Below are 22,914 nucleotides of genomic sequence, written 5' to 3' on the forward strand. Positions count from 1 at the left end.
GCAGCTCTCACCCCAGCTATGATTGGAAAACACAATATCATAAAGTATCAGTATTTCCTAATTGACCTAAGGATTCAGTGAAATCCAGTCAAACTTACAATGTTTCTCATGAAACTTGAAAAGTTGATTCAAAACTGTATAAGGCAGATGAAGGGCCAAGATTAACCAAGACAGCTAGTCATAAAGAAGAACAAAGGGCCATACTCGCCATATTGCCTATCAAGGCTTTCATAAAGCACAACAGTGAAGAGACTATGGTGTTAGTACATAGTCACAGTGGAGGAATAGAGTAGGAGCCCAGAAGCCGACCACACATATATAGGAACTTGATATACGATGGAGGTGATCAGAACTATGGGGAAAGGCAGTATACCTCGCAGTCCCACAGATCTATCTCTTGCTTCAACAGTACTTAGATGGAACAGACCCAGGGACTCCCCTTCTACCAGCCTCCAACCACCCTCCAACATTTTTTCCAGTGGCAACCTTCGGAGCCATCTTCCCCGGCACCCTCTGCCTCCAGGGCCAGCCAAAACCATATTTTGAGCTAGCTTCTTATTACCAATCAACAATGAGCTCCCAGACTCATTAGAATTATTCCAGCCAGGTGGAGGCCACCATCAACCACCTGGCCAACATGCATCTGCAGGCCTCCAGCACCTACCTCTCTCTGGGCTTCAATTTCCACCATGAGGACATGGCTCTGGAGGGCTGCAAGTTGGCTGAGGAGAAGCACTAGGGCACTGAGCATCTCCAGAAGATGCAAAACCAGCACAGCAGCCACACCCTCTTCCAGGACGTGCAGAAGGAGTCTCAAGATGAGTGGGGTAAAGCCCAAGACACCATGGAAGCCACGCTGCTTCTGGAGAACAGGAACCAGGCCTTTTTGGGTCTACATGCCCTGGGTTCTGCCAGTGCAGACCCCTATTTCTGTGACTTCCTGAAGAGACACTTCCTGGATGAGGAAGATGGAGACCATCAGAGTAACCTCTGAAGGCTGGCTGGCCCCCCGGCTGGGCTGGGTGAAGATCTCTTTGAAAGGCTCACCCTCAAGCATGACTAGCAGCCTCTGGACCCCTGCATCCTTTGAGAGGACACACTGACATCCTCTTGGTGCCAGGGCTTCTGCTTGAGCCTCTCCCTCAACTACTAGGTGGTTTTTTAAACACCCTGGCACCCTCTCCCAAGCCATGGACTAAATGGAAACAAAACAATAAAGCTTTTTGCAGAAGAAAAAAAAAAAGCTGTGGGAGAAAGTTCATTTAGCAATGGAGCTGAAACAATGGGTTAGCCATATGGAAGAAAAATAAAATGGGGTCTCAGTCTTCTCATACATAAAGTCTAAATGGAGCAGATAATTAGGAAAGGCAAAAGTTTCAGAGTTTTAGAAAAAATGTAAGAGAAAATCTTTATGACCTCAGGGAAGAATTTCTTAAACAAGATATAAAGAGCAAAAGCAAAAAAGGGAGGGGGAAGAATTGGAAATCCTTTTTAAATACAGTAAAATTAGCAACCTTTATGCATGAAATATCCCATACATGAAATGGAAGGACAAATAAATTATTAGGACTACACCAAAATAAAAAACTTTTGCACAGCGAAAAGAACCATCAACAAAACAAAAAGGCAACCTACTGAATGGGAGAAGATATTTGCAAATTATATAGCCAGTAAAAGGTTAATATCCAAAATATATAAAGAACTCCATACAATTCACCACCCAAAAAATAAGTTTAGAAATGGCAGAAGACATGAAGAGACATTTTTCCAAAGGAGACATACAGATGGCCAACAGACACACGAAAAGATGCTCAACATCACTCATCATTGAGGAAATGCAGATCAAAGTCTCACACAATGACATATCATCTCACACAGTCAGAATGGCTAGAATCAAAAAGACAAAAATAGGGGCGCCTGGGTGGCTCAGTCGTTAAGTGTCTGCCTTCGGCTCAGGTCATGATCCCAGGGTTCTGGGATCGAGCCCCACATCGGGCTCCCTGCTCGGCGGGAAGCCTGCTTCTCCCTCTCCCACTCCCCCTGCTTGTGTTCCCTCTCTCACTATGTCTCTCTCTGTCAAATAAATAAATAAAATCTTAAAAAAAAAAAAAGACAAAAAATAACAATGTTGGCAAGGATGTAGAGAACAGGAAACCCTCACAGGGAAACAGAGTTGGGTTTTCTGGTTATGCCTTTCGACAGCATGCAGGAATGCAAACTGGAGCAACCACTATGGAAAACAGTATGGAGGTTCCTCAAAAAATTAAAGATAGATATAGATATATGATCCAATAATTCCCCTACTTGGATCCAGGAAGCCCAGAGAGCTACAAAAAAGATGAACCCAAAGATGTGGAATATCTTACACTCTACTGGTGAGAGTTTAAATTGTTACAAATTTTGAAAATAATCTGGCATTATCATGTGAAGTTAAACAAGTGTACACCCTTTGACTCAACACTACTCTTCCTAGATACACACAAGAAGATAAAAGATTGCACAGGTACACCATATGTACAGACACTGTGGTTGCTAAAGCCTGGAAGCAAACCAAATGATCACCAACAAGGCAAGTGAATTCTGTCATAGCCATATGATGGGTACTGCATTCACCAATGGAAACTAATGAATCACTGCTGCATGCGTTAACATGGATGAGTCTCAGAAACATACTGTTGGATAAAACATGAAAATCACAGAAAAATACATACACTATGACTAAAAGTACACACAAACTCTCTTTCTCTCAAATAAGTAAATAAATAAAATCTTTAGCCCAGTGATGGGTATTAAGGAGGGCACGTACTGCATGGAGCACTGGGCATTATACGAAAACAATGAATCATGGATCACTACATCAAAAACAAATGATGTATTGTATGGTGACTAACATAACATAATTAAATTAAATTAAATTAAATAAATAAATAAAAACCACACACAGGTATTAAAGAAATGTAAATCCTAAATGTCAAAATTGTGGAGGCAGGGGGTGGCAAAAAGCACAATGTGACTGGGAGGGGTGAGCAGAGTATTCCCGATATTGGTAATGTTCTGTTTTTATCACCAGTGGTGGGCCCATCGGGGTCCTTTTACTATTCATTTGTATGTACTATGCTCCATAATGTTAAAAATATTTTTTAAAACTCACCCTATGCTTCTAATGTAAGAGGGACCAGTTACATATACTGGCACTTCCCACAGTGTGGGATCCTCAGGACATGATGTAGGGAATCTTGTTAATATCAAGGATAATCCCCCAGTATGGCACTTTGAAGTCTGTAACACCATAAACTTCAATTTTTTTTAAGCAGAAACCAGCGCTCAGCTGGGTACTTTCCCAATCATCATACCTGGATGGAACTGCATTGTTTCATTTCCACATTATTGGGTGGGGGGTTGCTTATCTATTCATGGCAAATTATATTGCTTTTCCATTAAAAAAAAAGTACTACAGAATTCTACTTCCAGGAAAACGGAGACTTTTTCCCCTATCCTTTTACTAAGTGCAACTGAAAACCCTAGACATTATGTATAAGCTTCACATTAAAAAAAAGACTGGAGAGAATAAGACAGAACAACTAGAAACATTAGAACCCAAGGAATAACACCACACTGAGTTCCCTATTTTGTTTGGTTTTGGTTGGGTTGGGTTTTGCTGTTTGTTTGTTTTATGTATCCCAGACTTGGAACTGAGGAAGCCAGCTGGAAACACCAGTGAGAACAGACTAAGAAGGCTCCAACAAAAACTGGATCTCTCTAATCAAATAACCAGAAGGGGGACCACCTATCAAGACAGAAAACTTTTAGACATGATTGCTGTATTTCAACCAAACACCACAGAAAATACTGTGACCCATACCCACTCATGTGAGCAAAGAACTAGACTTTCACCTTTTCCAGGCACTACAAACCCTCCACCAGGGTGCAGTCAGAGAATGTCAAGTCGGGAGCCAAGCCTTGTGCCCCAGTGGGACTAACAAGACCCCAGAGCCAGAAGTGTCAGTGGAGGCAAGCTAGGTAGCAGTGACAAGCCACTCCAACCCCACTCAGCCAGAGGTATTGGTAGGAACATTATGGTAAGCCAGAACTCTCATCCCTGCCCAGAAATAACAAGAGCCCCTTCCTCAGTGTCAATGGTGGCCAAGTGTGGAACCTGGACCTCTATGCCCACCTGGCTGTAATGAGGCAGTGCTCCCACTTGCCCTACTAAAGCAGTGTCAGAAGACAGCTAAAATAGGAGATCTAAATTAAGATGCAGAGTCTCATAACATGATACCCCAAATATCCAGGTTTCAGTTGAAAATCATTTGTCATACCAAGAACCAGGGATAGCCCAACATGAATGAAAAAAGATGATCAACAGATGCAAACACAAGGTGATTGAGATGTTAGAATTACCTGCAAACATTTTAAAGAAACCACCATAAAAAAAAAAAACATAAAACAAATTTTAAAAAGTAGAAAGTCTCAGCAAAGAAATGGAAAATATAAAGAATAAAATGTAAATTTTAGGACAGAAAAATATAATAACTGAAATAAATTCCCTGGATGGACTCAACAACAAGGGAGTTGAAAACAGTATCAATGAACTGGAAGATAGAACAAGAGAAATTACCCAATCTAAACATCAGAGAGAAAATAGATTGGGAAGGGGGGAAGCAGAATCTCGGGGACTTAGGGAAGTATAATAAAAGCTCTCGCATGTGTACCATCAGAGTTCAAGAAAGGAGGAAGGGAGCAGGGCTGAAAAAGTACTCAAAGAAATAATGGCTGAATACCCATCACCGGAGGGCACCTGTTGTAATAAGCACAGGGTGTTAGTACGCAAACGATGAATCATGGAACACTACATCAAAAACTAATGATGTACCGTATGGTGACTAACATAACATAATAATTATAAAAAAAAAAAGGAGGGAGCGGAGCAAGATGGAGGAGGAGTAGGAGACCTGGATTTCATCTGGTCCCAGGAATTCAGCTGCATAGGGATCAAACCATTCTGAACACCTACAAACTCAACAGGAGATCAAAGAAAAGAATAGCAACAACTCTCTGAACAGAAAAGCGACACTTTCTGGAAGGTAGGACGTGCAGAGAAGTGAATCCGAGGCGATATTTGGGAGGATAGACGGCGGGGAGGGGGCCTCCGTCAGCCGCTACCGGCAAGTGATAGAGCAGCAGAGCACAAAATCGGAACTTCTAGAAGTCTGCTCCGCTGAGGGACGTCGCTCCAGTGGCTAAGTGGGGGGTGGAACCCTCATTGGGATAGTGTGGTCTCAGGACCCTCGGGGTCACAGGAAGACCAGGGGTGCCTGAGTATGGCGGAGCTCCCAGGTATCGGAGCAGGGAAGCCGGCTGCAGAGACAGAGCCCAGGAGCGGGCTCTCAGCTCGGGGTTGCCATAAACTGTGATACACAGCACAGTCGGGCCCCTGCTCCTCCAGCAGGGAACCAACAAGCAGCAGATCAGGGGAAACTCACCTTCCTCCCCCAGGAGAAGTGGCACGGGAGCGCACCACAGGGATCTGCTGGGTTTGGAGACTCCACATGGGGTTGGGTGCCAGAGATAGAAATGCTCGGTCACAGGCCAGGTGAGCACGGAGTGTGGCCAGAGACCAGGGAGACAGGAGTGATTGACTGCTTTTCTCTGGGGGCTCACTGAGGAGTGGGGCCCTGAGTTCTCGGCTCCTCCAGGGCGGAGATGGGGAGGCCGCCATTTTCACTCTCGTCCTCCAAAGCTGCACGGAAAGCTTGAAGGAAACAAAAGTTCCCGAGAGCAAACCCGGGCAGATTACTTAGCCCGGACCGCCAAGGGCGGGGCAATTCCGCCTCCAGCAAAGACATTTGGGAACCACGGCAACAGGCCCCTCTCCCAGAAGATCAGCAAGAACAGCCAGCCAAGACCAAGTTTACCGATCAATGAGAACGGCAGAACTCCAGTGCTAGGAGAATACTGCACATAGAATTCATGGCTTTTTTTTACCATGATTCTTTAGTCTTTCAAAGTTAATTTTTTTAACTTTTTTTTTTTTAATTTTTCTTTTTCCCCTTTTCAACCAACATCTTATCAATCCATATATATATAAAGTTGTTCTCTCTTTAAGATTTTGAGATACAGTTTGTTTTAACAGATCAAAACATACCCCAAATCTCTAGTGTATGGCTTTGTTCTAGTCTCCTGCCTGATCACATTCTCTCCCTTTCTTTTTAATCCTCTTCTTTCTTTTTTCAACCAACTTCTTATCAATTCCTTTTATAAAATCTTTTATAATTTTCATCTTTACAGACATATTCCATTCCTTCATCATATTAACCCTTATTTTTGTACATATATAAGTTTTTCTTTCTTTAAAGTTTTGGGAGGCACTTTCTTCTAACAGACCAAAATACACCCAAAATCTAGTGTGTGGAAATGATCTATGCACCAGCCTGATCATATTTGATCATATTGGGTTTTTTTGTTTTTGTTTGTTTTTATCTTTTTTTTTTTTTTCCTTTTTCTTTTTTCTTTCTTTCCCTTTCTTTTCCCCTGGTTTCAGGTCTTTTCTGATTAGTTTAGTGTATATTTTCTGGGGATGTTGTTACCCCGTTAGCATTTTGTTCTCTCATTCATCTATTCTCCTCTGGACAAAATGACAAGATGGAAAAAATCACTTCAACAAAAAGAACAAGAGGCAGTACCAACTGCCAGGGACCTAATCAATACGGACAGTAGTAAGATGTTGGAACTCGAGTTCAGAATGATGATTTTAAAGATACTAGCTGGGCTTGAAAAAAGCATGGAAGTTACTAGAGAAACCCTTTCTGGAGAAATAAAAGAACTAAAATCTAACCAAGTTGAAATAAAAAAGGCTATTAATGAGGTGCAATAAAAAATGGAGGCTCTAACTACTAGGATAAATGAGGCAGAAGAGAGAATTAGTGATATAGAAGAACAAATGATGGAAAATAAAAAAGCTGAGAAAAAGAGATAAACAACTAGTGTCTCACGAGGGCAGAATTTGAGAGATAAGCGATACCATAAGACGAAACAACATTAGAATAACTGGGATCCCAGAAGAAGAAGAAAGAGAGAGAGGGGCAGAAGGTATATTGGAACAAATTATAGCAGAGAACTTCCCTAATTTGGGGAAGGAAACAGGCATCAAAATCCAGGAAGCACAGAGAACCCCTCTCAAAATCAATAAAAATAGGTCAACACCCTGACATCTAATAGTAAAACTTGTGAGTCTCAGAGACAAAGAGAAAATCCTGAAAGCAGCTCGGGACAAGAGATCTGGAACCTACAATGGTAGAAACATTAGATTGGCAACAGATCTATCCACAGAGACCTGGCAGGCCAGAAAGGACTGGGATGATAGATTCAGAGCACTAAATGAGAAAAATAAGCAGCCAAGAATACTATATCCAGCTAGGCTGTCACTGAAAATAGGAGAGATAAAAAGCTTCCAGGACAAACAAAAACAAGGAATTTGCAAACACAAAACCAGCCCTACAAGAAATATTGAAAGGGGTCCTCTAAGCAAAGAGAGAGCCTAAAAGCAACAGAGACCAGAAAGGAACACAGACAATATACAGTAACAGTCACCTTACAGGCAATACAATGGCACTAAATTCATATCTTTCAATAGTTACCCTGAATGTAAATGGGCTAAATGCCCCAATCAAAAGACACAGGCTATCAGATTGGATAAGAAAACAAGACCCATCGATATGCTGTCTGCAAGAGACTCATTTTAGAACCAAAGACACCCCCAGATTGAAAGGGAAGGGGTGGAAAACCATTTACCATGCTAATGGACACCAAAAGAAAGCTGGGGTGGCAATCCTTATATCAGACAAATTAGATTTTAAACCAAAGACTATAATAAGAGATGAGGAAGGATACTACATCATACTTAAAGGATCTATCCAACAAGAAGATCTAACAGTCGTAAATATCTATGCCCCTAACATGGGAGCAGCCAATTATATAAGGCAATTAATAACAAAAGCAAAGAAACACATCGGCAACAACACAATAATAGGAGGGGACTTTAACACCCCCCCACCAAAATAGACAGATCATCTAAGCAAAAGATCATCAAGGAAATAAAGACTTTAAATGACACACTGGACCAAATGGACTTCACAGACATATTCAGAACATTCCACCCCAAAGCAACAGAATACACATTCTTCTCTAGTGCCCATGGAACATTCTCCAGAATAGATCACATCCTAGGTCATAAATCAGGTCTCAACCGGTACCAAAAGATTGGGATCATTCCCTGCATATTTTCAGACCACAATGCTTTGAAACTGGAACTCAATCACAAGAGGAAAGTCAGAAAGAACTCAAATACATGGAGGCTGAAGAGCATCCTACTAAAGAATGAATGGGTCAACCAGGAAATTAAAGAAGAATTAAAAAAATACATGGAAACCAATGAAAATGAAAACACAACTGTTCAAAATCTTTGGGATGCAGCAAAGGCAGTCCTAAAAGGAAAGTATATAGCAATACAAGCCTTTCTCAAGAAACAAGAAAGGTCTCAAGTACACAACCTAACCCTACACCTAAAGGAGCTGGAGAAAGAACAGCAAATAAAGCCTAAACCCAGCAGGAGAAGAGAAATAATAAAGATCAGAGCAGAAATCAATGAAATAGAAACTAAAAGAACAGTAGAACAGATCAACGAAACTAGGAGCTGGTTCTTTGAAAGAATTAACAAGATTGATAAACCCCTGGCCAGACTTATCAAAAAGAAAAGAGAGATGACCCAAATCAACAAAATCATGAATGAAAGAGGAGAGATCACAACTAACACCAAAGAAATGCAAACAATTGTAAGAAAATATTATGAGCAACTATATGCCAGCAAATTAGATAATCTGGAAGAAATGGATGCATTCCTAGAGATGTATCAACTACCAAAACAGAACCAGGAAGAAATAGAAAACCTGAACAGACCTATAACCACCAAGGAAATTGAAGCAGTAATCTGGCGTCCCAGGCGAATTCTATCAAACATTTAAAGAAGAATTAATACCTGTTCTTCTGAAACTATTCCAAAAAATAGAAATGGAAGGAAAACTTCCAAACTCATTTTATGGGGCCACCATTACCTTGATCCCCAATCAGACAAAGACCCCATCAAAAAGGAGAATTACAGACCAATATCCTTGATGAACATGGATGCAAAAATTCTCACCAAAATACTAGCCAATAGGATCCAACAGTACATTAAAAGGATTATTCATCACAACCAAGTGGGATTTATCCCTGGGTGCAAGGTTGGTTCAACATCTGCAAATCAATCAATGTGATACAATACATTAATAAAAGAAAGAACAAGAACCATATGATCCTCTCAATAGATGCAGAAAAAGCATTTGACAAAGTACAGCATCCTTTTTTGATCAAAACTCTTCAGATTATAGGCATAGAGGGTACATACCTCAATATCATAAAAGCCATCTATGAAAAACCCACAGCAAATATCATTCTCAATGGGGAAAAACTGAGAGCTTTCCCCTAAGGTCAGGAACATGGCAGGGATGTCCATTATCACCACTGCTATTCAACATAGTATTAGAAGTCCTAGCCACAGCAATCAGACAACAAAGAGAAATAAAAGGCATCCAAATCAGCAAAGAAGAAGTCAAACTCTCACTCTTTGCAGATGATATGATACTTTATGTGGAAAACCCAAAAGACTTCATCCCAAAACTGCTAGAACTCATACAGGAATTCAGTAATGTGGCAGGATATAAAATCAATGCACAGAAATCAGTGGCATTCCTATACACCAACAACAAGACAGAAGAAAGAGAAATTAAGGAGTCGATCCCATTTACAATTGCACCCAAAACCATAAGATACCTAGGCATAAATCTAACCAAAGAGGCAAAGGATCTGTACTCAGAAAACTATAAAATACTCATGAAAGAAATTGAGGAAGACACAAAGAAATGGAAAAACGTTCCATGCTCATGGATTGGAAGAACAAATATTGTGAAGATGTCAATGCTACCTAGAGCAATCTACACATTCAATGCAATCCCCATCAAAATACCATCCACTTTTTTCAAAGAAATGGAACAAATAATCCTAAAATTTGTATGGAACCGGAAAAGACCCCGAATTGCCAGAGGAATGTTGAAAAAGAAAAGCAAAGCTGGCAGCATCACAATTCTGGACTTCCAGCTCTATTGCAAAGCGGTCATCATCAAGACAGTATGGTACTGGCACAAAAACAGACACATAGATCAATGGAACAGAATAGAGAACCCAGAAATAGGCCCTCGACTCTATGGTCAACTAATCTTCGACAAAGCAGGAAAGAATGTCTAATGGCAAAAAGACAGTCTCTTCAACAAATGGTGTTGGGAAAATTGGACAGCCACATGCAGAAGAATGAAACTGGACCATTTCCTTACACCACACACAAAAATAGACTCCAAATGGTTGAAAGACCTCAATGTGAGACAGGAGTCCATCAAAATCCTCAAGGAGAACACAGGCAGCAACCTCTTTGACCTCAGCCGAAGCAACTTCTTCCTAGAAACATCGCCAAAGGCAAGGGAAGCAAGGGCAAAAATGAACTATTGGGACCTCATCAAGATAAAAAGCTTTTGCACAGCAAAAGAAACAGTCAACAAAACCAAAAGACAACCGACAGAATGGGAGAAGATATTTGTAAATGACATATCAGATAAAGGGCTAGTATCCAAAATCTATAAAGAACTTCTTAAACTCAACACCCAAAGAACAAATGATCCAATCAAGAAATGGGCAGAAGACATGAACAGACATTTTTCCAAGGAAGACATCCAAATGGCCAACAGACACATGAAAAAGTGCTCAACATCGCTCAGCATCAGGGAAATCCAAATCAAAACCTCAATGAGATATCATGTCACACCAGTCAGAATGGCTAAAATTAACAAGTCAGGAAATGACAGATGTTGGCGGGGATGCGGAGAAAGGGGAACCCTCCTACACTGTTGGTGGGAATGCAAGCTGGTGCACCCACTCTGGAAAACAGTATGAAGGTTCTTCAAAAAGTTGAAAACATGGGCGCCTGGGTGGCTCAGATGGTTAAGCGTCTGCCTTCGGCTCAGGTCATGATCCCAGGGTCCTGGGATCGAGTCCCGCATCGGGCTCCCTGCTCCTTGGGAGCCTGCTTCTCCCTCTGCCTCTCTCTCTCTCTCTCTCTCTCTGTCTCTCATGAATAAATAAATAAAAAAAAAAAAAAAAAAAAAGTTGAAAACAGAGCTACCCTATGATCCAGCAATTGCACTACTGGGTATTTACCCCAAAGATACAAATGTAGGGATCCAAAGGGGTATGTATACCCTGATGTGTATAGCAGCAATGTCCACAATAGCCAGACTGAGCAAAGGGCCAAGATGTCCATCGACAGATGAATGGATAAAGAAGATGTGGTGTATATATACAATGGAATATTATGCAGCCATCAAAAGGAATGAAATCTTGTCATTTGCAACAACGTGGATAGAAATGGAGAGCATTAAGCTGAGCGAAATAAGTCAATCAGAGAAAGACATGTGTCATATGACCTCACCGATATGAGGAATTCTTAATCTCAGGAAACAAACTGAGTGGTGGGGGGTGAGAGGGGTGGGGTGGCTGGGTGATAGACATTGGGGAGGGTATGTGCTATGGTGAGCGCTGTGAATTGTGCAAGACTGTTGAATCACAGATATGTACCTCTGAAACAAATAATACATTATATGTTAAAAAAAAAAAAAGAAAGAAGAAGAAAAAAAAAAGAAGAAGAAGATTGCAGGAGGGGAAGAATGAAGGGGGGGAATCGGAGGGGGAGATGAACCATGAGAGACGATGGGCTCTGAAAAACAAACTGAGGGTTCTAGAGGGGAGGGGGGTGGGAGGATGGGTTAGCCTGGTGATGGGTATTAAAGAGGGCACGTTCTGCTTGGAGCACTGGGTGTTATACACAAACAATGAATCATGGAACACTACATCAAAAACTAATGATGTGATGTATGGTGATTAACATAACATAATAATAAAAAAAAAGTTTCAACACAGAAATACATTAAAATAAAAGAATAAAAATTTTTTAAAAAAAGAAGAATGGCTGAAAACTTCCCAAATCTGGCAAAAGACACAAACCTATAGATTCAAGGCTGAGAAAATCCAAAAGTGATAAACTCAAAGAAATCCACACCAAGACACATTATGGCCAAATTTCTGAAAACTAAAAAAAATAATAATAATCTTGAAGCATCAGCTGAAAGATGGCATCTACCTGCAGGTCACTAAATAACAGTGACTTCTCACCAGAAATCATGGAGGTAAGAAATGAGCACTTGGGGTGCCTGGGTGGCTCAGTTGTTAAGTGTCTGCCTTTAGCTCAGGTCATGATCCCAGGTTACTGGGATTGGGCCCCATGGCAAGATCCCTGCCCAGTGGGGAGTCTGCTTCTCCCTCTGCCCCTCCCCTTGCATTTGCTTTCTCGTTCTTTGACTCTCTCTCTTTCTCTCAAATAAATAAATAAATAAATCTTTAAAAAAAAATAAAGAAGAAGAAGTGAGCACTTCCTTTTCAATGGCTGAAAGAAAAGAAAGGCCAATCTAAATTCCTATGTCCAGCAAAAAATATCCTTCAGAAATAAAGTCAAGACATTTTCAAATGAAGGAAAATTAAGAGAATTTGTCACAAACAGAACGACCCTTTATAAAACAGGTTGAAAGACACGCTCTGAAGAGAAAGGAGACAATAGCAAAGGAAACTACTACACCAGAAAGGAAGAAAGAACGATCAAAAATATGGGAAGTTAAATAGACATTTTCATCATGAATCATCTAAATTAGGTCTGACAGGTGAAGCAAAAGTATAATACTATCTGAAGTGTTTCTACCTAAATTAATGTGGAGGAATTAGTCAAGATAATTATATCATAAATAAGGGAGTGTAGAGGAACATACAAAAATGTAAGTTTTCCACAATTTACTAGCCTGTAAAATATGGACACTGATAAGCAGAAGATACATAAATATAAATCTTATATACAAGACATTGAGAGAGAAACTGGAAACCCAGAAGATCCAGTGCTGTAGTTGATTCTGTATTTGAGTCTGCAGGACAAATGCCCTACCTCATAGGCAGGCAGAGAAACAAATTCACCCTTTCTCAGCCTTTTGTTCTATTATGGCTTTCAGTGGATTGGATGAGGTTTACTCATATTGGGGAGGGCAATTTGCTTTACTCTACCAAATCAAATGTTAATATCATCCAGAACCACCCTCATAGATAACGTTTAGAATAACCACACCTAGAATAATGTTTAACCAAATATCTGGGCACCCCTTGGTCAAGTCAAGTTTATATGAAGAGAAACACTCAAAAACACTATAGGTAAATCAAATTGGAATTTAAAAAATTGTTTAGGTAATCCACATGAAGGCATGAAAAACAGGAGAAACAAAACAAAAAATGAAATAGCAGACAGCACTAATATAGAAATAACTACATGAAATGTAAATCGTCTGGATAAACCAATTAAAAGACAAAGATTGGTAAACTGGTTAAGAAAACATGATTCAACTGTATGCTGTCTACAAGAAACTCACTTCAAATATAACAATATAGGCAGTGTGAAAGTAAAAGGATGGAAAAATACATCATGAAAATATCAACATAAGAAAACAAGAATGGATTAATATCAGATAAAGTAGATTAACAGCAAAGAAAATTATAAGAAAAAGAGAGAGAGATTATATCATGACAAAAGGGTCAACCCACCAAGAAGACATAGTAATCTTAACCATTCAGGCACCAAACAACAGAGCTACAAAACACATGAAGCGAAACCATGTAGTGCTAAGAGGAGAGCTAGCCAAATTCAGAAATACAGATGGAGGCTCCATCAGTCCTCTCTGGAGGGCTGCTGAACTAACTAAACAGGAAATGAGCAGGGCTCAGAAAGAACTCAGCACCACCACCAACCAGCAGCAGCTACTTGACATGAATAGAACGCTCCACCCAACAACAGTGGAATGCACATTCTTTTCAAGTACTCAGGGGACATGGAGTAAAATAGACCACATCCTGAGTCATGAAACAAGCCTCATGAATTACACATAATTGAAATTATGACTAAGGTGTTCTCCTTCACAGCAGAATCAAACTAGAAATCAATAAAGGAAAGATAAGCAGAAAATCTCCAAATACGGGAACTTTGCAGGAGGCTCATGACACAGTCTAGGGAGGGGACTCAAGTGTGAAAGGGATGCTACCTTGCCACCCTCTAGATGGATTCTCTCCCCTCACACACACACACAGGCAGAGTACATCCAAGGAAGATGGAAATCGTAAGGCTCATTGTGGAAGGGCATCTGCCCACCTCCCCATCTTGTTTTCCTTATTCTCCTTGGAAACCCCTCGGGCTCTTGGGGGCCCCCATGGTGACCTGTGTGGCCCCAAAGCTTTACTGACTGACTTGTGGAAACCCAGGATCTTGGGCTGGAAGTGAGAATCTTATTTCAACCAAGTAAAGAACTCATTTTAAAATGACAACCGTATGGGAAAGCATGCACGTACTAGTGTTGTTTTTGTGCATGCACACAAGTGCACAGATTGGGGCCCAATTTTTTTAGGTTTCTGAGTTTTTCTAGCCCTGGAATTTGGAGAAGTAGGTTTACATTTAGCATGGAGGGGAAGACTTCCAAGGGGCTAGGTCCGGCTTGGGAAGCTCCTGGCCACCAAGCAAACTCCACTCCACAGATCTTGTCTTCCCCTGATGCTTCAACCAAGAAACCAAGTTTAAGAACACAGAGCAAGGATGCCTCACCACAGTCCCTGAGCGGTGGGGGTAGAGGGCCCCGTGGAAAGGGGTCCGAGTCCCAGGCCACCTCCTTAGAGTCTCCTCTTCAGGAAATGGGGACGATGGCAGGAGCTGGTCCTGAGCAGGGAAGGGCATGCTATGGATCCCTGAGCAATTCCAGTTTCTATTCGGAGCAGGGACAGGGTGCAGGCAGCTGGGCCCCTGTGCAAATCAGCCTGTGACCTGCCCTACCCCCCAACCCATGATTGCGCCTTGTCCCCAAGCCCACAACCTCTCCCACCAGTGGTTTCCTGGGGCTGAGGGTTGTCTGAACAGCCCTGTCTAACACAGACACACCCCAAGTGTGTGGGCCCATGTGTGTCCTTCATCCGGCCCCTGAGAAAGCACTGACCTGTCACTCGATTTCCACAATGACCCTTTGAAATGGACAGAGAATATCTGAGTCCCACTTGATCTGCTAAAACAAACACACAGCCAGGCTAAGAGTGCACACTCCTCTTGGAGTTACCCTGAGATGCTGCCAGGGTGGAAGCTCCTATCCTCAACAACTCCGTGCTCAAGATGTGGGGGAACATGTCTCCCTGCCCAGACAGTTGCCCCTGGGCAGGAGGACTGTGACAGGCAGCTGAGGATCCGCTGGCCTTGGTGGGTCCAGGTGAGCACAGACCATGGCCCTGTTGATGCAGGGGTTGCTGCATCTCCTTTGAAGACAGATCTGCCCACCGTTCCCTAAACCTAGCTCTTGCCAGATCGTGGAAGAGTGCTAGAGGAAGGGCTTCCTGAACTACCAGCGTCAGCCTCAAGGCCACGGTGAGGAGAGCGCATGGCTGCAGGATCTGTCCCCTGCTGGTCCCTCAGCCTCTCTTCTTGGATTTGAACCTCAGCCTGTGCCGTTAGCAAGGTGAGAACAGCCATCAGGGTGCACCTCACAATAGCAGGAAAGGGTGGGCCTCCCCTCTGGGCCTCCCCCAGACCTGAGCCATCACTGGGAAAAGATGGGGCTCCAAGTTGGCCTCAGCAGTCAGGATTTGTCCAGAGGTGCAAGTGGGTCACCCCTTCTGCCTCATCTGGGGGCAGACAAGAGCAGACAGAGTCGGCTCAGCCAGGCACCAGGACATGAGGGCAGCCCCACGTGTGTGGCCAGCCTCTGAGCTCAGGACTCACGGCCAGTGCGCCTGATCCTGTGAGCCAACACGCCACCCAGCAGCAACCACACTGACTTCCCAGAGCCACCAAGGCTTCTTGCCCAGGCCTTGGGATGGAGGCGGCATTTCTAAGCTGGCCCTGCACACCTCCCTGCAGCCCCATCCAATCAAGGAACAAAACATTTCCGTTAGCACAGCGTGTCCTGCTGTGGCACCTCCCCTCCGGGTTCCAGAATCACTGACAAGGTAGGGAAGGATGGAGCGAGCAAGAGATGCTCCTGGCCAGATGGGGTGAAGGTCAGTGTCAGGTTGCGAAGCCTTGGCAGGGACTCTGGTATCTGTCTCATGAGCTATGGAGATGACTTGCAGATATTCTCAGTAGTTTACTGAGTCCTCCTGATGACTGTTTGGAGAAGGTATGGGATTAACCTTACACATGAGGAAACCGAGGCATGGGGAGATGGAACGCTCATTTGAGGTAGAGTTAGGCCTTGAAACCTGAAAGTCCAGAGCGCTCAGGGAAGGGACTCGGGTTCTAAGTCCCGGGCCCATCAGATCTCCCCATCTGGAGCTTAGGAGAGACGCCTGAGGCCCTTGGGTCCTCAGCCAGTGTGGAATTCGTCTGCAAGAGCTGGTGCACAGGCTGGGCAGAAACCACAATATCCTCACCAGGGAAGGAGGAAGGAGGGCCTGACAGAGCATCTGGTTCGTTGGGAGGGGACCCGGCAGACCATGAGGGTGCCGCCCCACACGCAGAGGTCTGAAAGGCTACAGAAGGTGAGTTCCAAAAATGAAGTGGCCATTCCTCTAGAGACAGGGTAAGTGGAAGGCAATTGTCTCTAGGGGGCAAGAGTGGGGAATTCTTCCTTCTCTCACGTCACTCTTTCCCAAATGGTCTGTAGAAGAAATGTCTTGAATGTGTAATGGAAAAAAAAAACAAAAACCTTTAATCAAAATAAGACAACCTTGGAGTGCCTGGGTGGCTCAGTTGCTGAAGCATCTGCCTTAGGCTCAGGTCATGATCTGAGGGTCCTGGGATCGAGTCCCAGGTCGGGCTCCCTGTTCAGTGGGGAGCCTGCTTCTCCCTCTGCCTCTGTGATCTCTCTCGCTCTCACTATCTCTTAAATAAATAAATAAATATCTTTTAAAAAAATGAAACAAGCCAAAATACTAAAGTATGCTCCCCAGAGCTGTTTCCCCTCCTTTCCCAGCCTTCACCTGCACGCGGCCGCTTCTGGTGCCACAGCTTCTGTGCTTTCAGCCAAGAGGCTCACACGACAGGAACCCTCAGAGAATCGCTCAACACCCCTGCTGCTCCCCGTTAAGCTCCATGACTCAAATTCTGTTGCTGCATTCAGGGGAAGTCTAGTGAAGAAAATGAAACCTGAAAGAGGTCCGATAACCCTGTCCAGTTTTACGGTTGTTGTTGCTGTTGGGTATTCTGGCGATCTGCCTCCCTCAGCTTGTACATAAAGTGACACTCTTGCTACTCAGCAGGCGTTCGGGGGACTGTGGAGAAGAAAACACTGGCAGACTTCAACATTTACAGGAGCTCTTCCAATTTTCCTGATTCTTACAGGTAAGATCTGCTTGCCTGCTTAGAATAATGTCTTCAGAGATGCAAATGCATTAATGAGGGTCACATGGATATTCTTTGCTGTGAACCAGAAGGGCGTTTAGTGGCCATGTTTTTCTCCCCTCTGCGTGTCCCGCCACCGGCTGCTGTGTGGCAGGGCTCCAAGGGCACCCTGTCCCCACCGTCCCCTGGAGACAACCATTCTCCTTGATTTCTGGTTTGCCTTTCATGGTTTCTTTTGGAAAAATAAATACCTATATACATGTATTTATATTTTCCCTTCTTATACAAAAAGCAGCCTACTAATAGACTCTTTTCACCTTGTTATGTTCACTTCACAATATACCCTGGGAATCAAGCCATATCAGTTCATAGAAACTTTCCTGTTTCTTTTTTTTTTTTTTTTTTAAGATTTTACTTATTTATTTGAGAGAGAGCACAAAGCGGGAAGAGAGGCAGAGGGAGAGGGAGAAGCAGACTCCCCACTGAGCAGAGAGCCCGACGTGGGGCTTGATCCCAGGACCCTGAGATCATGACCCGAGCTGAAGGCAGATGCTTAACCGACCAAGCCACCCAGGCACCCCAAAACTTTCCTGTTTCTTTACGGCTGCATAGGGGATGGGGATATACCATCCTGAGATATACCAGAATTAATTCAACCAGTCTCTGATGGTTGGACATTGAGCGTATTCCAATACTTTGCTATTACCAAGTAATAGCTCAGTGAATAACTTTGTACACAGATGATCGCACATTTGTGAAGATGTACCTCAAATGTAGACTTTAGCCACTGGGGTATGGATGTGGTCTGAGACCGTGTGTGTGTGTGTGTGTGTGTGTGTGTGTGTGTACAAGGAAGGAAGAAAATGTGATGTGTGACTCCCACGGAGGGCTGGCTTAATGTGTCTGCAATAGATGGTCTTATCTGTTGAAAACAAAAGAACACCTTGATAATCTGCTCTGGGCATGAAAAGCATGGCTCCCAAGGCTTGGCAGTAAGCAGAGAAACAAAGATACAAGTGGCATTGTCTAAGAAATAAACACAATCCTGGGTGGGAGTGGGGAGAAGACATAAAAAGGCACTAAGAGTACAGTGGAGGTTCAGCCTTCTGGAAACACAGTAGCCAGAGGCAAGCTGTGCGCATTATAAACACCCCCACCAACCACAGCCCTCACGCACGCCCACGGCACACACGGAGCCCAGGCCGCGGAATCTCAAAGAACAGGGTGACCTCAGCTGCTCCCGCTGTTTCAACAGAAAAATTACTTACACCCACTCTGCATAAGCTACATTTTGTTCATATCCTAAAAGTCACCTCATCCAACAATGCAGTATCATGCCCATGTTTCAAAGGATGTTTGGGGGACTCACACAGAGGCTCTCACAGGGCGGGGGGTCAGAATGGACACTGGAGCACGGGACTCAGGCAGAGGTTTCTGCAGGGGCCCCAGCAGGATGACAGACGAGCAGCCTGCTCATGTCAGAGAACATGCGGGACCCTCAGAATGATGAAGCCCTTGGAGGCCCCTCGGCAGCAGGAGCAGCGGGATCCAGAAGCTGCCATCGTCGAGCCTCCAGCTGTGCCCCTAGGGGGGACGCGGGCTTGCAAACTACCCAAAGATGGCTTGTCTGTGCTGCATCTTGTATCCTAGCAACTAGAATGGTGCTCTGCTCAGCATAAGCCCTCCTGAGCCGGCATGGAGCTGCCCTCCCACCCAAGCCCCTACAGGAAGCCGAGAAGACATGCTTTCAGTAAAGAGGTTGTCCACAACACCGTCACAAGCTAGAGACCCCAAACACCACAAGTAAGTGGGACTTACATGGAAGGAAGGAAACCATAGCCCAAAAGGACAAGGAATGGAACCCAAGTTGAGGTGGCCCATGTTCGAGTCAGGAGGTGTCGGGTACAAGGTGGGAGCTGGAGCACCGACAGGGTGATCCGTGGAGATCTTAGGGGCAGACACACTCACTCACACATACATATGCAGATGTGAGAGTGCAGTCAACACCTACTCCCATAGAGAATTCCATGAGCTCACAGAATACGAGCTGTAGCAGAGGGCTAAACCCTTTGGTATTAATATGAACAGACCAGAAAGTAACCTTCTGTAAAACCAGGTTGCCGCCTACTGTCAAAGTACATTTGGTGTCTCAAAACAGTCATATTTGTGCAATATATGAGCTAGGAAAAAGTACATCCATACACACACAGGTAAATACAGAAATTAGAGAAATAACTTCAGGGGGTGTTCGCTCCTTTCTTATCTTGCCCGTATGAGACTGGTTTTATTTTGCAAAGTTTGGTTCATGGTTTTAGTGATGAGCAACAGAGGCAAATGTGGGAAAGAGACCCTTCTAATTACTAAGGAAATCGCTGTTCTAATATTTTCACGAGGCATGTTGAGAAATAAACCAAATCCAGAGGGACAGGATGGGGTGGGAAGCGGCTTTCAGGTGCTGTCAGTCAACCCAAATCATCATGTCTCAGTCAGCTTTTGCTGCATAGCAAACCTCTCCAAAACTTAATGGTTTAAAACAAGGATCACTTATCAGTTCAGGATTCCGTGGCCAGCAGTTCCTCTGGGGCAGCTGAGATTCTCTGACTGGCCGCAGGCTCACTCCCGCATCAACGGTCAGCTGTCATCTGTTAGGGAGCTGGCAGGGCTGAACACTGCCCCTCAAAATATCGGGTCCTCATCCCTGTAAATGTTGCCTTCTATGGAAAAGCGATCTTTGTGGACAACTAAATTGAGAGTCTTGAGATGGGGGACTGTCCTGGATTTCGCAGGTGGGCCCTAAATGCTTCCACGAGTGTCCTCACAGGGAGGGCCAGAGGGAGGCTCCGGACAGAGCAGAGGAGGGGCTGTAAGAGGGCAGCGTGGAGATCAGCCTGGCCTGGGCTTACTCACATGCTGCTGCACAGCAGGGGAAGGCGTTTCAAGCCCCTGCTTGGAGCGGGTTTCCTGATGTCTCGTTGGCCAGAGAAGTCACGTGGACGAGGCCGGAGTCCACGGCTGGAAGGGAGCAGTGAAAGCAGGAGCAAAGGGGCGGGCCTGCAGGGTGGGAAGGATTGGTAACCGCTCGGAAATCTGCCACTTACCCGCTCCTTCAGCCCCAAAGGCCAGGCAAACAGACTTCCAACACTAAAATCCCCACCTTAAAATGCCTCCAGGGCCCCCAGGGACTTGCTGCTTCTTGGGAGGATTTTCCACTCTGCAGGTTGCCATTCTTGGTCTCTTCTGGCTGCCATCACAAGTATAGCATAGACTGGGGGCTTCAGCAAGACACGTATTCCTCACCATCTGCAGGAGCCCGAAGATTCAGTCTGTGGGGAGGGCCGCTTCCTGCTTCGGGCACCCATCTTCCCACTATGTCTCCGAGTGGCAGACGGGCACAGGACCTCCCAGCAGCGTCTTCTGTAAGGGCACTAATCCCCATTAGTGTCTGCACCCTCATGACCACATCCCTCCCAAAGGTCCCGTCTTTTAATACCATCACACTAGGGGGGGCTAGGGTTTCAACATGAACTTTGGGAGGACAGAATTCAGCCCCTGACATAAAATTCATGTCCTTCCTACATGCAAATGCACTCACTGCATCCCAACAGCCCCAGAGTCCTAAAGCACTCCAGCTCCTACTTTGAAGTCGGACCTGAGGTAGCAGATTCCTCTCCAGCTGGGAACCTCTGAAACCAGACAAATCATGTGCTTCCCAGATACAATGATGGGACACATTCCCACTCCAAAGGGGAGAAATAGTAAAGAAGAAAGGGGAGAGTGATCCCAAGTAAGTCCAACCACAAGACAAACTCCACAAGATCTAAGGCTTAAGAATAATCCTCTTTAGGGCGCCTGGGTGGCTCAGTTGGTTGAGCAACTGCCTTCAGCTCAGGTCATGATCCTGGAGTCCCGGGATCGAGTCCTGCATCGGGCTCCCTGCTCAGCAGGGAGTCTGCTTCTCCCTCTCCCGCTCCCCCCTCTTGTGCTCGCTCTCTCTCTCAAATAAATTAATAAATAAAATCTTAAAAAAAAAAAAAAAAGAATCCTCTTTAGCGCAGTGCTCTGCCTCGCAAGGTGGTAACATCACCCCTACAGTTCCATGGGATGGCCCACGGCAGCTCTCCGGGCCTGGGCTCCTGTGCCCAGGCTCCAGGCAGCTCTGTCCTTCGAAACCTGGGCAGAGGTTTCATGCACCCTGAGCCCGTGCACCCTGCACACTGGCAGAGACGGCACTGCACCTCCCAGAGTGGAGGCCACCACAGCCCCTACCACACCAGGGCCCCGCAGAGCCACACCTGGGGCAGCAGAGGAGTGGCGCCGGGCAGCACCTGCCGAGGTCCCACAGGCACCAGGGGCCCCTCCTTTGATGGGAACGGCAGCTCCGTTGATCTCTGAACTGCTGCTTCCATTGTCTCGGAGAGTAGCCCCCGGCTTCTGTGGAGACAGCTGACCCATACTGACCTTGTCAGTCACTTGGCCACACTCTAGTGCTCTCATTTTTTGCAATATGGATAGGCTGAGACTTTTCCAAATCTTTAAGTTCTGCTTTCTTTCTGCTTAATGATTTCATGTCTCTCTTCTCACATTTTGTCATAAGCAGTCAGGAGCAGGCAAACCACACCTTCAACAGTTTGCGTGGAAAGGGCTTCAGCCACGTATCCAATTCCATCCCTTGCAAGTCCTACCTTCAATAAATCACTAGGCTATGAACCCAACTGAGGCTCGTTCTTTGCCCTTTCTAACAAGACGGCCCCTCCCCACGTAGCCCCTAATGTGCTCCCACGTCCGTCAGAGGCCGTCAGAGTGGCCCTCTCGCCCACATTTCCTCCCACATCCCGGTCAGGATTACCCAGCGATTCCTCTGGATTAGAGCTCCACAGCCCTCCCCTTCCCTTCCGCACCCTCAACGGAGTCACCACTGCAGGTCCAAGCACAGCAGGGCGCCTTTCCTAGCTCCTCAGAGCGCCTCCAGCTTCTGCCCGTCACCCGGCTCCAAAGCCACGTCCCCGCTTTCTAGGTGTTTGTAACAGTGGCAGGAGCCCACTGCTCTGCGCCGATTTCCGTCTTCATCCCTTTGCTGCTGGAACAAAACAGCATGGACTGGGTGGCTTGTAAACAACAAAAACTTATCCCTCCCACTCTGCAAACTGTGCCTCCTGCTCCCCACGGAGGTCTTATCACTGCCCCTACACTCCACACTCATTCCTACCCCAGGAATTTCCCACATGCCATGCCTCTGATCTCAGCATCCTCTGGGTCTTCCTGTGCTCCACCTCTGTCACTGCACATCTGCTCACATGCCACCTGTGGAAAAGCACCCCCTGGCGCACCCCAGCCCCTACCCACTCACCACTGTCTCAGCTGGCCTCATCCAT

At 45.0% G+C, this 22,914-nt stretch overlaps 1 long non-coding RNA gene and 1 pseudogene across 1 annotated transcript; one reads left to right on the forward strand and one right to left on the reverse strand.

Moving 5' to 3' along the window:
* The first annotated feature begins 571 nt into the window (after positions 1 to 571).
* Positions 572 to 1,063, forward strand: LOC123834416 (ferritin light chain-like; annotated as a pseudogene).
* An 18,738-nt stretch (positions 1,064 to 19,801) lies between these two features.
* On the reverse strand, positions 19,802 to 22,672 carry LOC135362070 (uncharacterized). Its single transcript, XR_010406379.1, has 3 exons — positions 22,441 to 22,672; positions 20,697 to 20,956; positions 19,802 to 20,593 (listed from the first exon to the last, which is right to left on the reverse strand). It is a non-coding gene; the product is annotated as an uncharacterized LOC135362070 (long non-coding RNA).
* Positions 22,673 to 22,914: the final 242 nt, after the last annotated feature.

The sequence above is a fragment of the Mirounga angustirostris genome, unplaced genomic scaffold, assembly GCF_029215605.1.
Source record: "Mirounga angustirostris isolate CCGP_5_RB_7025 unplaced genomic scaffold, mMirAng1.0.hap1 SCAF_1, whole genome shotgun sequence".
NCBI lineage: Eukaryota > Metazoa > Chordata > Mammalia > Carnivora > Phocidae > Mirounga > Mirounga angustirostris.